The 13,260-nt window shown below is 49.5% G+C and overlaps 1 protein-coding gene across 17 annotated transcripts in view; it reads left to right on the top strand.

The window, feature by feature from the left end:
• Positions 1 to 13,260, top strand: part of C5H11orf24 (chromosome 5 C11orf24 homolog) — a 117,705-nt gene that overhangs the window by 56,167 nt on the left and 48,278 nt on the right. For 3 of the 17 annotated variants that reach the window (XM_068944636.1, XM_068944632.1, XM_068944642.1), the window contains exons 1-2: positions 9,269 to 9,296; positions 11,964 to 12,080. The gene's annotated coding sequence lies outside the window, so the exon portion shown is untranslated. Of the gene's footprint in view, positions 1 to 1,839; positions 2,333 to 9,237; positions 9,320 to 11,963; positions 12,086 to 13,260 lie in introns of those variants that run through there. The other 14 variants (XM_068944638.1, XM_068944641.1, XM_068944631.1 and 11 more) reach the window with 9 other exon arrangements.

Genomic DNA, 13,260 nt, shown 5'->3' with positions numbered 1-13,260 from the left:
GGGTTGACCCCGGGTGCGTACAGACTGCCATGCCACCAGTGATGTCTGTCCTTATTCTGCTGTCAGTGCCTCAAAGTAAGGAACAGAAAGGAAATCCAAACAGGCCTAATTGCTCTTGCTTAGGCTGCAATTCTTTGCTCCTACCTATACATATTCACATTATCTTCCCTTTGCTAGCAGGTAATCACTGCTTATGTAGAAAGGAGTGAATGTGGCGTATGTCTTAACATTTTCCCCAAAGTAAGTAGTGTGGCAGAGTACACAGAGTGTAAGGCAAAGCTGCAGCACTTAAGCTCAGTTACACTGTTACACCCTTGATGTGCAGGTGCCTGCCGTTTAGGAATGACCAGTAAGTGGGGGAGAATGAGGGTCTAATTCTCCTTTCCTATATACTTTGTGAACTGGTGCTTTAAGCTTTGTGCAACACAGAGTCCTGTACCTGCTGACTTGGGAGCCCTTTGCATGTAAATAACAACATGAATTGCGAGGCCACAAAGCACTAGGACTCCCTACGGAGCATGGGATGTTGTTGCCTTTTAGCTAGAGCGTACAGGAAAGGACAGGGGACCTGGCCCCAGAAGCATCCCCTTACGTGGAGCCTTTGCTGCTGTCTAAAGCCCAACTCGCTGCTCTATATCGCATCCATGTCCCTTGGTTTGCAGAGCCTGTCTGCTGCAGTTAACCCAAGCCTGCCGGTTGTATCTGATGCTCAGCCCTTCGGAGCCCTTTGATGGTGAAGTTCAGGTGGAAAGACCTGAACTTTTCCAAGTGCTCCTGACCCTATTCAGGGGTCTAAATGAAGTTGTCAGAGTTAAAACTCCTCAGCTGAATGCTGAGATGCTGAATGGCAGAAATCCCTTTCTGAAAAAACAGTACCCAGGTGACGCAGACTCCTCGCTTTGTGGATGTTCAGTGCAATGTGTATGGCTGGTGCAGTATCGGTATCAGTGGAAGCGACATAGATATGGCTTGCTGCAATGCCACGAGAGTGCTGGGAGAAAGCAGTGGTGGATTTAACAGTACATGAAGCCACGCTGCTGCCAAATCCCTGTTTTGTTCTGAAAAACAAAAGTGATTGTTTGCCCTCTGGCAAAGTTACTGTGTTATGTAGAGCCAAGAGGAACCGCCCCATGCTGCAGAGGAGAGGTAGATGACACAGGTAACAGTAGAGCTGGGCCACATGGCAGCATGCAGCAGGCACTCATTTACTGGGACTAGAACACCTTCCTCTCCATCGGGGCACCCCTCGGTGCAGCGTGTACCAGTGATGGAGAAGTGGGTGCACAATCTCCCTCTCTGTATCATTAGTTTCATCATTAGTGCTGTAGTGCAGGAGAGGTTCACTTGTGAGCCCACATGCAGATGGGTAGTGTAACAGGTGAGGAAGAACAGGGAGCAAGGACTTTCAGTCCAGAATAAGGCGGCTTTTCAGTTTTCATTTATATTGGAAAGGTGATAGGAAGGGGTGGCAGAAATCTACCAAACTAGGACAGCCTCATGTTGCCAGTTTACAAACAGGTAGAGGAGTTTCTCCCGTGTTTTTAAGAGTCCAGCACTTCATGCAGACTGGCAGTTCCCTCTCCAGCTGTCTTCAACACATGATCCAATGAGCTGAAAGGGAGCTTTACCCTGCTGTGGTGGCAGCAGCAGCTCTGCTGTCTCAGCCAGGGAGAAAGCACAGCTAAGACATGGGGATATTCCAGTGCTGCATGAAGGTCGGTGGCAGCCACAGAGCATGTGGGTATGGAGCAGCTCTTGTTTCCTACCCAGGAAAATGGGATTCAGGAAAGAGTGTTCTTCCAGAAACCTGAAGCACTGATAAATTCCTGTACTCCACAGGGGGAAATAAAAGGAAATTAAGAAGAAACCCTGGCAGACAGATGACAAGACGCTACAGCAAGACTGAAACTCTCTAGAAAAGCAGAGGAAACCTGGAAGAAATTCTACTGTTGGTTCTCTGGGTACCCATTAGCATCAGGAGATGGAAACATGGAGGAAAACTTCATTCCTGACAAGAAGATCAGAGGCACTCGATGGACCTAACACTCTGTGGGTTACTAAGACAGAGAAGGCCAACTCCAAGTCTGCAGTCTACAGCAGCAAACAGTACCACTGCTGCATAAAAACCAAAGTGCAGCGTTTCACCCAAGGGTATGGACGTCCGTGTAGCTGACCTCTGCAGCCACAGAAAAGCACTGGAAGAGCATGAGAAGAGGCTCAGGATGGCATGGAAAAGAGTCATAGCAGCTTGTCTACTGCTAAACAAAATCATAAGTTACCTGTAACTGAAATAATGTAGCAAGGAGAGGAATGGATGAAGCAAGGTGGACAGGTAGGTGAGAAAGAGCCTGAGGCGATCACCAGCTGGTGTGCCTAATGGTCTGCAAACAGTCCTTGGAAAGGAGGGTTAAAAAGGGAAGTTGTTGCAGAATCAGATTGCTCCTAGGCAAGAAGATCTGAGACATGGGCTGCCAGTCTCAGGGAAGAGTTGTTGAAGGTAAAGGAGTTAACTGAAACACCTTCCAAGCCTGTGGTGTTCCAGTAGCTCAGCTCAGCTGTGCATAGCAGATACCTCTGACAAGATTAGAGGCTCTAAGGCCAGTCTAAAATATGTAGGGACCTTTGATGATAAAATAATGTCTGTGGATGCTGCTGACACCTGAGCTCAAAGCAGAAAGCAGTTTGTTACCTCTGGTAAACACTATCCCTGTAGGAGAAATGCAGTTTTCTCCTACTACCTGGCTGAATGACCTAACTAAGCAATCCCAGCTTTTGTGAAGCGTGCCTAACCAATGCAGAACTAGTATGGGCCCCCACTGCCCAGTCCTCGTTCTTGACTGATGGACCAAATCTTGCTGTAGATTCACCTTTGGGACTCTCCCCCTCCCCAGAGGCCTGTTGCCCTTGTAAACCACCCTGGCGTTGCTCACATCCTGTGTTTTATGGTGCGAGTATGACAGCTCCTGCTTGCTTTACAAGCTTGCGTCCACTCCAGAAAAAACAGCAGCCTTGCTGCAAGCGAGCTGCATCCAGCTCCTGCTCCAGCAGAGCAAAGAGAGGACACAGAAACTAGTCCTCTGGCACCTGCTCATAACACCCCCATTACAGTTAGTTATAAATCCCAAGCGTATGCAGAGCAGAGGAATGTGGCTATTGCAGGGGACTTCTTCCCATGGTGGTGGCTTAGCATTTAAAGCAGGCCGTGGTTATTGTATAAATAAGCCTCACTGCAGGAGGGAGCTTCAAGAACACCAGCCCTAAACACAATTTAAGGGCCCTAAATTATTTTAGGGGTGTGTCTGAGGTCTCCTTCTCCTCCCAAGAGCCTTTCCCATGCATCTGTCCAGACCCTGTTCATAGCACTGAGCTCTCTACCTTTCTAGCCTCTTTTCACACTCAACTTCCAAACTAGGAGTCCAGCCATTTGCCATTTCAGGTTCCTAAACTGCAGCATTACACCCTGCCTTTCCAGACATCCCAGCACTGCTCTTGCATCACTTCAGAGTAGCAGGGAAGCAGCAAAAGCAGGGCTTCCACACAAGGGAAGGGGATCCAGGAGCTGAGGGTGGCCGTAGTGCAGGCCAGGCAGCACCTCACCAACAGGGCACAGCCCCACAGCACCTGAGCCAGCTGAGCAGAGCAGGGACAGCAGCAGATCCCATTAGCAGGCCAGTGATCATCAGGAAAAGCAAGGAAGGTCCAAGATCAAGCCAGGTCCAAGATCAAGCCAGGAAATCTAAACAGCACTCCAGGATCAGAAGCAAGCATGCTTACAAAGCATAACAAACCCAGGCTCAGGGCCCAGGCCTGAACTTAAATGGGGCTCCTGGGCCCATAAGCAGAGGGTGTGGGTGAGGGTCCCAGGTGAGGCTGGTCAGGGCAATTAAGGCTTATGGGTGCCCTCAGGGCCCTGGCACAGAGCTGCAACTGAGCAGCTGTAAAAGTTGTGAATGACTTGACTCCCTTGTACAGTGATGGTCAGCCTCCAGGTCAGTCTAGTGTCCTCTCCACTGTCTGGCAGTAGGCAATCACAAACACCTGTAAGAGAGCGTAAAAAAAGAGCAAGCTTGGAGTGAAACTCCTCCTGAACGTTTTCTCAGTCTCTAAAAATGTATAGTTTAGGGACTACCTGAGCCAAACATGGCTTCTATGGTGCATTTGTCATCCTCAATTGAGCCAAACATGGCTTCTGTGGTGCATTTGTCATCCTGAAACCTGCCCAGTCTTTCCTGTCCAGCATCCACCACATCCTGGGGCAGGGAGTTCTGCAAGCTTAGCTACACATCATGCAAAGAGCCACCTCCCCCTGAGGGGTTTGAACCTGCCACCTCCCGTCTTCATTTGAGGCTCCTGAGCTTTTGTATCAGAGGAGGCAGAGGTCAGCTCTCTCTGTTGATTTTTTTCCGTGCCATCTTGAACCACTTATATCATGCCAACAGAGTGGCTGCAGGCTGTGAACTGTGCGCGCTCTCTAGGGACTGCAGTCAGCTAATGTGCAGTGGGTTGGTAGCAGACTCTGTGTCCTCTCTTTTCCTTTGAATCCACTGATTTTCATAACTTGATGGCAGAGAGGAAAAGGGTTGGGGTATCCAGGCAGCTGCTTATCTCTAGTTTCGCAACTGCTAGGCTCTTTCAGACAAAAGGAAGCTACCAGCATTGTGAAACCATGGCACCTCTTGCCTTACTGTGGGCTGGCTGGTTGCCAGGCCAGCTAGGCAGATCACATCCCATCACATCTCACTGCTTGCTGTGACATGATGCTGAAAAATGCACTTTTCCTGTCCGTATTCTTACCTGCCGCCCATCTCCTAAACCAGCCTGTGGAAATTCATTTTGAGACTAGGGGTGGTATTTGGTTGTGTTGTTCTTTCCTCCACAAACATGAGTATCTCTTCATGTTTCCTTTTTTTTTTTTAAAAAGGCAGAGCCCGTGCCAAACAACCTCTCCTCTCCCCAAAATGATGCTTAAGTGGTTGGAGGTACGAACAATGAGACCGCAGCTTCCCTTCTAAATGTCACTGGAGTAGGCTGCACCTCTATTTGCTTTCTCGGTGATTGGTTATTCTTTACATTTTACCCTTCAACTCTGAATACGACCCTGGAAATGATTCCTTCAGACAGCTAGTCCCCAGCAGCTCAAAGGATACCCCTGCCTGTACAAGAGCAGCTGGACCCCCTCTGCATGCCTGCGAGGCTGCAGTGGGCTGATTATTTCATGGGAGAAAATGGGAGGGGAGAGACCCACTGGGGCTGTCCGGCCACAGAACGCAGAGTGGCTTAACCCGTGCGCCCCTGGATCTCCTACACTGCTTTTCTGCTGGCAACGTGGCTGGAGCATGCACTCTTTGGGACGAATCCACGTGCTGCCTGGATGCAATCCGTTCCGGCAGAGTGCTTGGTAGGGGGAAAAGGGCCAAGTAATGCCAAGCTTGTGGCAGGTACCACGAAAAGTGGTATCAAGCAGGAAGGAAAAATTGCAGCGTCAAAAATGTGCAGCTCCCGCAAGCATCTAGGAGAGAGAGCAGATAGGAACTCGGGAGGGAGCCCAGTGGGGTGAGGGCTACCAGGGCTGCCAGGAGAAGCTGGAGTGTTTCCCAGCCTAGGGAAAGAGATGCCAGGGCTGGGTGTCCTTTCTGAACCAGCTGCGTTGTAGTCACAACATTTCTTTTCATCTGGGGTCATCCTTTGCTCTCTGAGCCAGGAACGCCCTTATTCCTGGAGCAGACGACGCACAGGACCCGGTGCTGTGACCACAGGCGTGAGCGCAGTGGCAAGGGAAAAGTCCTCTCCTGGGCTCTGTATGATCCTGAGGGGTCCACCAGGCCCTTTGCCCTGCCTGTGGGGAGCAGAAACGCTCTCGGGGGACTCTGGGAAATTGGCTTTGTGCCATTGTCCACTTGTTCTCATTTCATCCCTCTGGCTTGGCTGTCTGCTGGGTTTTGCGCTGTCCTCAGCCCCAGCCGCTCAGGGTAGCTCCCCTCTCTGACAGCATCCATTTTGCTTCCCCGTACCTCCACCCCCTTGCAACTCTACCCTCCAACTGTTTCTTTGCAATAGTGTGAGTGCAACCTCTAAAGAATGGTATGTGATGCTTTTCAAGGACACTTGCAGTGTCCCCCCCTCTTCGAGGTCACTCTATTTCTTGCTCTCAGATACTCCCTGCACACCAGGAAAGGAGTGGGGCTAGCGCGTGATGAGCGCAGCGTATCTCCAAGTAAGGCAAAGCAGTTCCACATCCTATTTGCATACGAGGGCTTTCCACCCTCTCGTGCTTCTCCCGGGCCATGCCAACCACCGCTGCTCCTCCCGGTGCCTGGGTCCTGGGTTAAGGCCGTTCTGGGCGCCTGCAGGGACGGGAGGGGATGCACTGCAGATAGCTCAGCCGTGTGCCCTCCTCCTCTCCTGCCCGTAACGTTGTAACGCTGCTGAGCAGCATCAGCGTGACAGGAGCTTTTGAGCTAAGCTGCCACAACAAGAGCAGGAAGCGTTTGCACAAAGGGACTCGCAGCCCATGTGTCTGCCCACCCTTCCACCCAGCCCAAAGCTACCTCCTCGCTCCCTCCGTACGCAGGCTGTGGCTTGCTTACCGCAGCCGTTGCGCTGCAGTCAGCGATCGGAGCAAGGCAGAGAGAGAGAGGGGTGCACAGGGGACAGGTTGCCCTCCAGCGTGTGACCAAGACGAGGGTAGGTAGTGACCTACCGCTGCTCTGTGCTGTGTGTGCCTGAGCGCGTTTCATGTAACGGCTCTGGGATGGAGCCGGGGTGCTGTTGGTGTGTTGTGGTTGGAGAGGAAAGCAGACCTCAGGAGGAGAAATGCCTCCTTGGGGTGACACCACAGAAAGGAGGGGGAGGAGGAGGTAGTGCCCTCCGCAGCACGCCCCTTCCCAAAGGGAAGTTTTGGCATGTCTCGCTCAGTTTTCTTCACTGTTGGCCTTATCTGGAGTCCGCTGCACTTAACGGGAACTGTTCAACCAGTTCTGGGTTGACCTTTGTCAGCAGGGATCAGCAAAGCCTGAGAGATGAGGTAGGAGATGCCAGCAAACAAGTACAGCCCCTTGCTGTCCCATCCTTCCTTTCTGGTTTCTAACCGAGTCATTGCTGCCTTTGCACTTTTTTTGCCAACGATATCCTTCGTCTCTCCCCCCACCCCGGGAAAGCAAATCTTAGAGCATCCTCCTGGATGCCTCTTCTCCCACGGCAGTTTGCGAGGCACCACTGTTACATAAGGCTTGGCATTTTTCCCTCTCCGCCTCCCATTTTCTTCTAACAATCTCTAAAATCTTGCAGACTCATTTATTTCCTTTGCTGTGCCCCCAGGCAGAGATTTTCCTGCTCCCAATTTGGCTGTGGTCTGAATGGACCCTGCTCATCCCCTGTCCTGCACCAGCACTCCTGACGGTGGCAGCCGGACCCCTTCTGTCTGCAGCACGTCCTAGCCCATATTTGCCGCTGCTCTTGGGCTGGTGCGTTGGGCCAGGCAGACCGAGGCTAGTGCACAGTGGAAGGGGAGAGGCTTTCTTAGGTCACATGTTATTCCGTTAAAGGGCTTTTGATTCCACCCCTGGGGTCCTGCAGCGATGAATGAGTCTCAGACTGACGCAGCTGGATGCCTGGTCAGCAAACCCAAGTGTAAGAGGTGAATTTGTTAGGTTCAGGTAATTTTTAGTTTATTTAAACACCAGCTAAGGTTTTATTTATTAGTTCCCAGCAAGTGGTCTCATTTAAAAGGAAGAGAACACTTTCTGCCATTTATTGTAGTATTTAGGATATTAAGAGTACGATGTGGGTCTGGAGGTCCGGGTTGTTTTCTAGGAGGCAGGGAATTAACTCCCCACCTAGGTCTCATGTGTGAACACAGAACAGTCTGCAGTGAAGAAACTGCATATTACTCCGCATATTATTCACCCACGAGGTATCTTTGTTTATGCACAGATTTCCAGCAGTCGGTTGTGCTGGTAATCCCAGCAGATAACGCTGCGACCCAAGTTGTGCGTTATTGTGGCCGTTTTCATTCGTGAGCGCTTGCTCTTCAAGAGTGAGCGTGATTCCCTGTAACAGGGCGCTAAGGGGAATGCTTCCAGTAGCAACTGAAAACTGCACACTTGAGATCAAGGGAAATACAGGAATCTCTGCCCATGTATATTTTGCACATTTTTCTGTCAGCTGAGGCTAAATCCACATTAGTGAATAGCAAAGAGGGAAGAGGTTGGCTGGCAAAGGGTGAGGTCAGGACTCCCACTGGTCTGCCCGTGCCCTTGTTTGCAAGTTTGACCGTATTGTTGGCACCCTTAAAGCCCTTCTGTTTTCTTTTGGCAACCGCTGCGGTCCAGCCCTGAGGGAGAGACCTTGCTAGCTGAGCTGGAACAAGATTTTAGTGTATTGCAGCTGACTCAGCTAGTTTACAAGGATGAATTTGGAGCTTAATTTACCTGCTCATGTTTCCTCAGACGTTTGGGGAGTCAGAGCATGGGGGCAGAGCATCTGTCACCCCCAAATCAGAAGAAAAGCTTGAAAAGTTCACTTGGAAACAGCAATGTTTATAGGTTGGGGTCAAACCCTGGACTCTCTTACACTTGAATAAGTCCATATGGATTGGCGTTGGCAGGAGCTAGCCACCTCTAGGGCACGCAGGCATGCCACATTACGCATCTGAAATGCATGGCCATGCATGAAGATTGCCAGAGTCAGGAAGAAACAGCTGCAAACAGAAGCACCCAGTTTTGATGCAATATGTCCTGTCCTTGGTGCGATCCAGAAACAAAACCCACGAGGAGGAGGGAGGATTGCCCTCTGAGGTGAGCTAACATCCTGTGGTAAAATGGATCGCTCCTCCTGCCTCCAAAACACGGCCACAGAACCAAGACCCCAGAGACACCTGCAGGGACTTTGCACGCTGGGATGAAGCAATCCCCGGCGCTGTCAGAAGCATTAGGGCACTAGCTGCCAGGAGAAAAGAATTATTTCTGAGAGGACGGCAAAACTTGTACGTCCTTGTTGGATTTGGGGCTTTTAGCCGTGCTGTGACAATATGAGCTCAGGAATTGTCAGGGGAGAGGTGGCTTCTGAATGACATTTAGATACCTCTTTTTTCTAATACTGCCTCACCTGGGATGACCAAGATGGGGCTAATTAGGATTTAAGGCTGTTCTGCTCCACCTGCAGAAGATGTAGGGTGCAGAGGGCAATAAAAGGGGAGGGCCCAACTCAGGGTTGGCTAGATCCTGGGGAGAGGGTGGTTCTTTGTGCAGGGGTGGTGGTGGGAGAATTTGGTTGACAGGAGGAGCCTTGCTAACCAGGTAAGAGTGTGGCTGGAGACACAGTAAGTGATTTTAAGCCTCTGGTGGTGGAGTGTGTGGTTGTATCTGTACCAAGAGCAGCTTCCCTGTGAGAATTGCTGTGGTGTGGGGAGTAGTGTCTGGCTGCCCTGCCTGGGGATACAGGAGGCTTCAATTTAGTGTCAAGTTTGCTTTCCTTTTAGGCCTGTGAAAGGGGCTTGTGTGTCTTCCAGCTCCCTTTTTGGGTATGTTAATTTGCCTAAGGCTGCTTTTGCCTAGTGGCTTTGGACTGATCATATGCATTGTGTATAGTCTATAATCTACTGCTAAGTATTTTGAAATAACAAAGTAGGATTTTTTTGTCTTGCCCCTTTCTTGTTTGTTTGGGGGGTTTTTTTGGTAACCCTAAGGTTTAAAAATGGGCTTTAGCTTCAAAGCTGGAGTACCTAAAGCCTTATTGATGAAGGAGCTGGAATTCCACACCCTGAAAGCCCTACTGCATGGCTGCAAAACAACTGGAGCTGGCAGTGCTGCAGATGAGGCAGGCCTGAGGCATCTGAGTTGATTTCTGAAAAGTTCCTCTCCTGAAACTCCTCCTCCCAATTCCCTTGCTGCTCTGCTGCATTTATATGTGAGGCTCCTGGCTGCTCTGATGTGAACAATCTTGATTAATGATGGAGAACAATGTGAGAAGACAAAATCGGCAGCAATCCCTAGAGATTCAATAAGGAAACAAATGCTGGCTTCCCCTGAGGTTTGTGTCTCTCCTGGCACTGCTGTGTGATGAGGCAGAGGAAAAGCTAGGTAGGAGGCAGGCTGTGGTGATTCCTAGAGCAGTAAGCACCTCTGCTGCAATCCAGCCAGGCAGCTTATTGCCCCCCTCTGTGCAGGGGGGACAAAACAAGCTTTTTGAGCAGTTCAGCTCGTGAAGTGGGATTTCTAACAGATCTGTGTATCAGGGTTGGATTTCCTGGTCTTTCCCTGGTCTGGAGTATGTGACTTGCAGCAATGCATGCAGGCAAAATGGAGATATGTGAAAGGCAACATTGCCAGTGTGTGTAGTGGAACAAGCTCAAATGGCACGTGTGCACTGAGGGCCACCTGCCTGAATAGGGAGGTAGGTGCATGTATATACTGCATGCAGGACACAGGAGAACTGAAATGGAAGTTTTCAAATGAAGGGTTCTGAAAAATCACGTGTAGGTTCCCTTCTGTTTCATAAGAGATATATGCATTTTGCCTCCCCCCCTTCTCGGTGGGGGTACTACCAAGATCTTCTCCTTTTGTTGTCTCAACTTGTAATCTGTGCTGAGTTCCTGCAACCTTTCTACCCCACAGGTCTCAAATGTACTTAAGGGTAGGACCATAAACTTCACTTCTTGATGAAGCCAGTGCAACAAATGTTTTCCTCAATATGTGAGGATTAAAAGGAAGTGCTTGCAGTGGGAACCTGTTCAGTGTTAGATCTGTGGCTGGTTTACCAGGGAGACATAGGCTGCATGCAGAAGCCTGGGAACTGCAAACATGATCTAAACATGCTTTCTATAGTAATTTAAGATGCATGAGATGAAATGGTGTCCTCATTAACTCACTCTCCTGCTCTCTCTTCACATTGTTTGGATGTATTTCAGTGCTGGGAGACACAATGGTGCAGTAAAACAGCTTCTCTGTGTGGGCAAAATGGCAGTGCTCCTTTCACTGCAGAAGATCAGCTCCTCAAGGATTCTTCTTTTCCCCCTTGGTCCTGAATAAACCCTTGGACCTTTACTAATGCTGCTGCATCCCTGGTTGGAGCTGGTCCAAACAGCTCCACTTCTGCCCTCCTGGCATGCCTATACAGACTATGCTGCTGCTCCTCCTCTGAGCTCCCCGTAACTGTACCAGGAGCCTGTGATCCCAAGGCCTTGCCCCCTTAGGCTCCACTGCCTGCTTTGGGAGGCAGCCCAGAATAAATGGTGTGTGCATGGGATAGTCCATATGGAGTATGTGACTTGCAGCAATGCATGCAGGCAAAATGGAGATATGTGAAAGGCAACATTGCCAGTGTGTGTAGTGGAACAAGCTCAAATGGCACGTGTGCACTGAGGGCTACCTGTCTGAATAGGGAGGTAGGTGCATGTATATACTGCATGCAGTGACACAGGACTCTAATGAAACTCGGTGTGAGCAAAAAAAGCTGGGGGGGGGGAAGTAGCTCTGCAGCACAAACCATTGGCAAAATGAAACCAGTTTGAAAGCCTAGCTGAGGAAAATATGGCCAACAACCATTTCAAGTCTCCTGTGATGAGTAATGTCTCCTGGCATCTAGCAAGCAGTTGACATTAAGCTTGCAGAAGTCAGAGTGGATGCTAAATAATCCTGTGTCCTGTGGTGATGGCGGGAGGTGATAACTCTGGAGACTAAAAGCAGGCAGCAGCTTCCCAAGAACACTAAAAATAATAGTTGACTTTCCAGTACCCCACAGGTGGGCACCCATGGGCCTGGTGTTGGTAGCAGGTTATGCTTCCCAGCCATATAGAGTGATGGAAATCCCAGGGCACTGAGAACTGTACAGTGAGTGGAGAATTATTTAGATTTATCTGGCCATGCATGGCAACAGACAGTTGAAAAATTTATTAGCCAACATCTTTAAACACTTACCTTTGTTACTGAGTATACTGATCAGCTGTGTTACCTCTGAATTTGCAGGCTCCATCTTGAAGGAGGGTCTTGCTGTGAAAACAACTAGTTTCTGTCTTGGATATCTCGTGGTTTAAAGAGATGTGACAATCAGGAGGTGGGAGAAGTACAGAGAAGAGAGCTGAGGTAAGGTGAGGTGGCTCCAGCATACTGTAAATAAGCTGTGCTTGGGTTGTTTCTGTGGATGCCCTGCTTTCCCAAAACCGGGCATGTCTGAAGTATCTCAAATTGGCAGCTGAAACCTCTGATCCCTTTGGAAATGCTTAGCATGAAAGGTGAGTGGGAGATTATAAAGGATGTCTGGAGCAGTGTTGAGAATCAAACTTGGATCTGGTGAGTCCTGAACTGGTATAGTGGGTAGAAATGATACTCTCTCTCCCTAGTATCTGGAAACATCACAGTATTTACTGTGCCTGGCAACTGTACAGGAAGCTCATCCACAGGCCTGAGAAGACCGCCAAAAACTAAATCTTTGAGCTACTCCCATTTTTCTCAAGCTCTTGAGCCTGACTGAACTGTGTAAGTGGATCTTCAAAGTCACTTCTCCTTGCAATTTCTTTTTCATCAGGGTGTGACAAATTTGTATCTCTCCTTTGTGAGAGGAGTGCCTTGAAACATGTTGCCTTATAAACACCAAAGGTACAAGGGGTTAATTTATCTTTCTACATTCCTCCACACAGTCTGCAGTGGAAGTGAATTTCTCCATAGCACTGTTTTTCCCCTTCTTTGAGGCTTTGCTCACCCATAACACAGAGCAGAGCTACTTGATCAGATATGATTCCTATTTTTGGTCCTGGGTGTTGCTAAGGGTGTTGTGGGATAGGCATTGGTGTCTACCGTTTCCTCTTCTCTCTTTGTATAAAATTACATGCCAATCCAGCATGTCACTGGTTCAGCACTTCAGCTGCTGCAAGAAGTCTGGCCTGTTAAAGGCTCACTGAGGAAAGCAGTGGTCAGGCTAGAGGTCAAGGGAGTTTCACCATGGGGTTTCCATCAGTCTGCTCTTAACAGTGTTTTTGGGTGGGAGGGGAGGCCCTGGTAGCCCTGAAAAAGGAAAGATGAAGGTTTGCTGTAGTCAGAACTGCCTCATGTCCGACTTCTGCCTAGAGCTGCTGCTGCCTCCCCATCTTGCTGCTTTCAAAAGATCAGTCTTCAGCAGTCAGTTGAGCTGCTGGAGTGAGATATCTCTGAAGCCAGTCTGCTGCTCCTGCAAACATGTAAGGGAAGGTATGTCCCTGCAGCCAGCATGGGAGCTGAGCAATAGCTTTCTTTAGAAGATACCCAGTGTCTTAGCCCTATTGGAGGG

Source organism: Struthio camelus, chromosome 5 (genome assembly GCF_040807025.1).
Source record: "Struthio camelus isolate bStrCam1 chromosome 5, bStrCam1.hap1, whole genome shotgun sequence".
In the NCBI taxonomy this organism is placed as follows: Eukaryota; Metazoa; Chordata; class Aves; order Struthioniformes; family Struthionidae; genus Struthio; species Struthio camelus.
The sequence above is the reverse complement of the archived record's forward strand: the minus strand, read 5'-3'. Positions and strand labels throughout refer to the sequence as shown.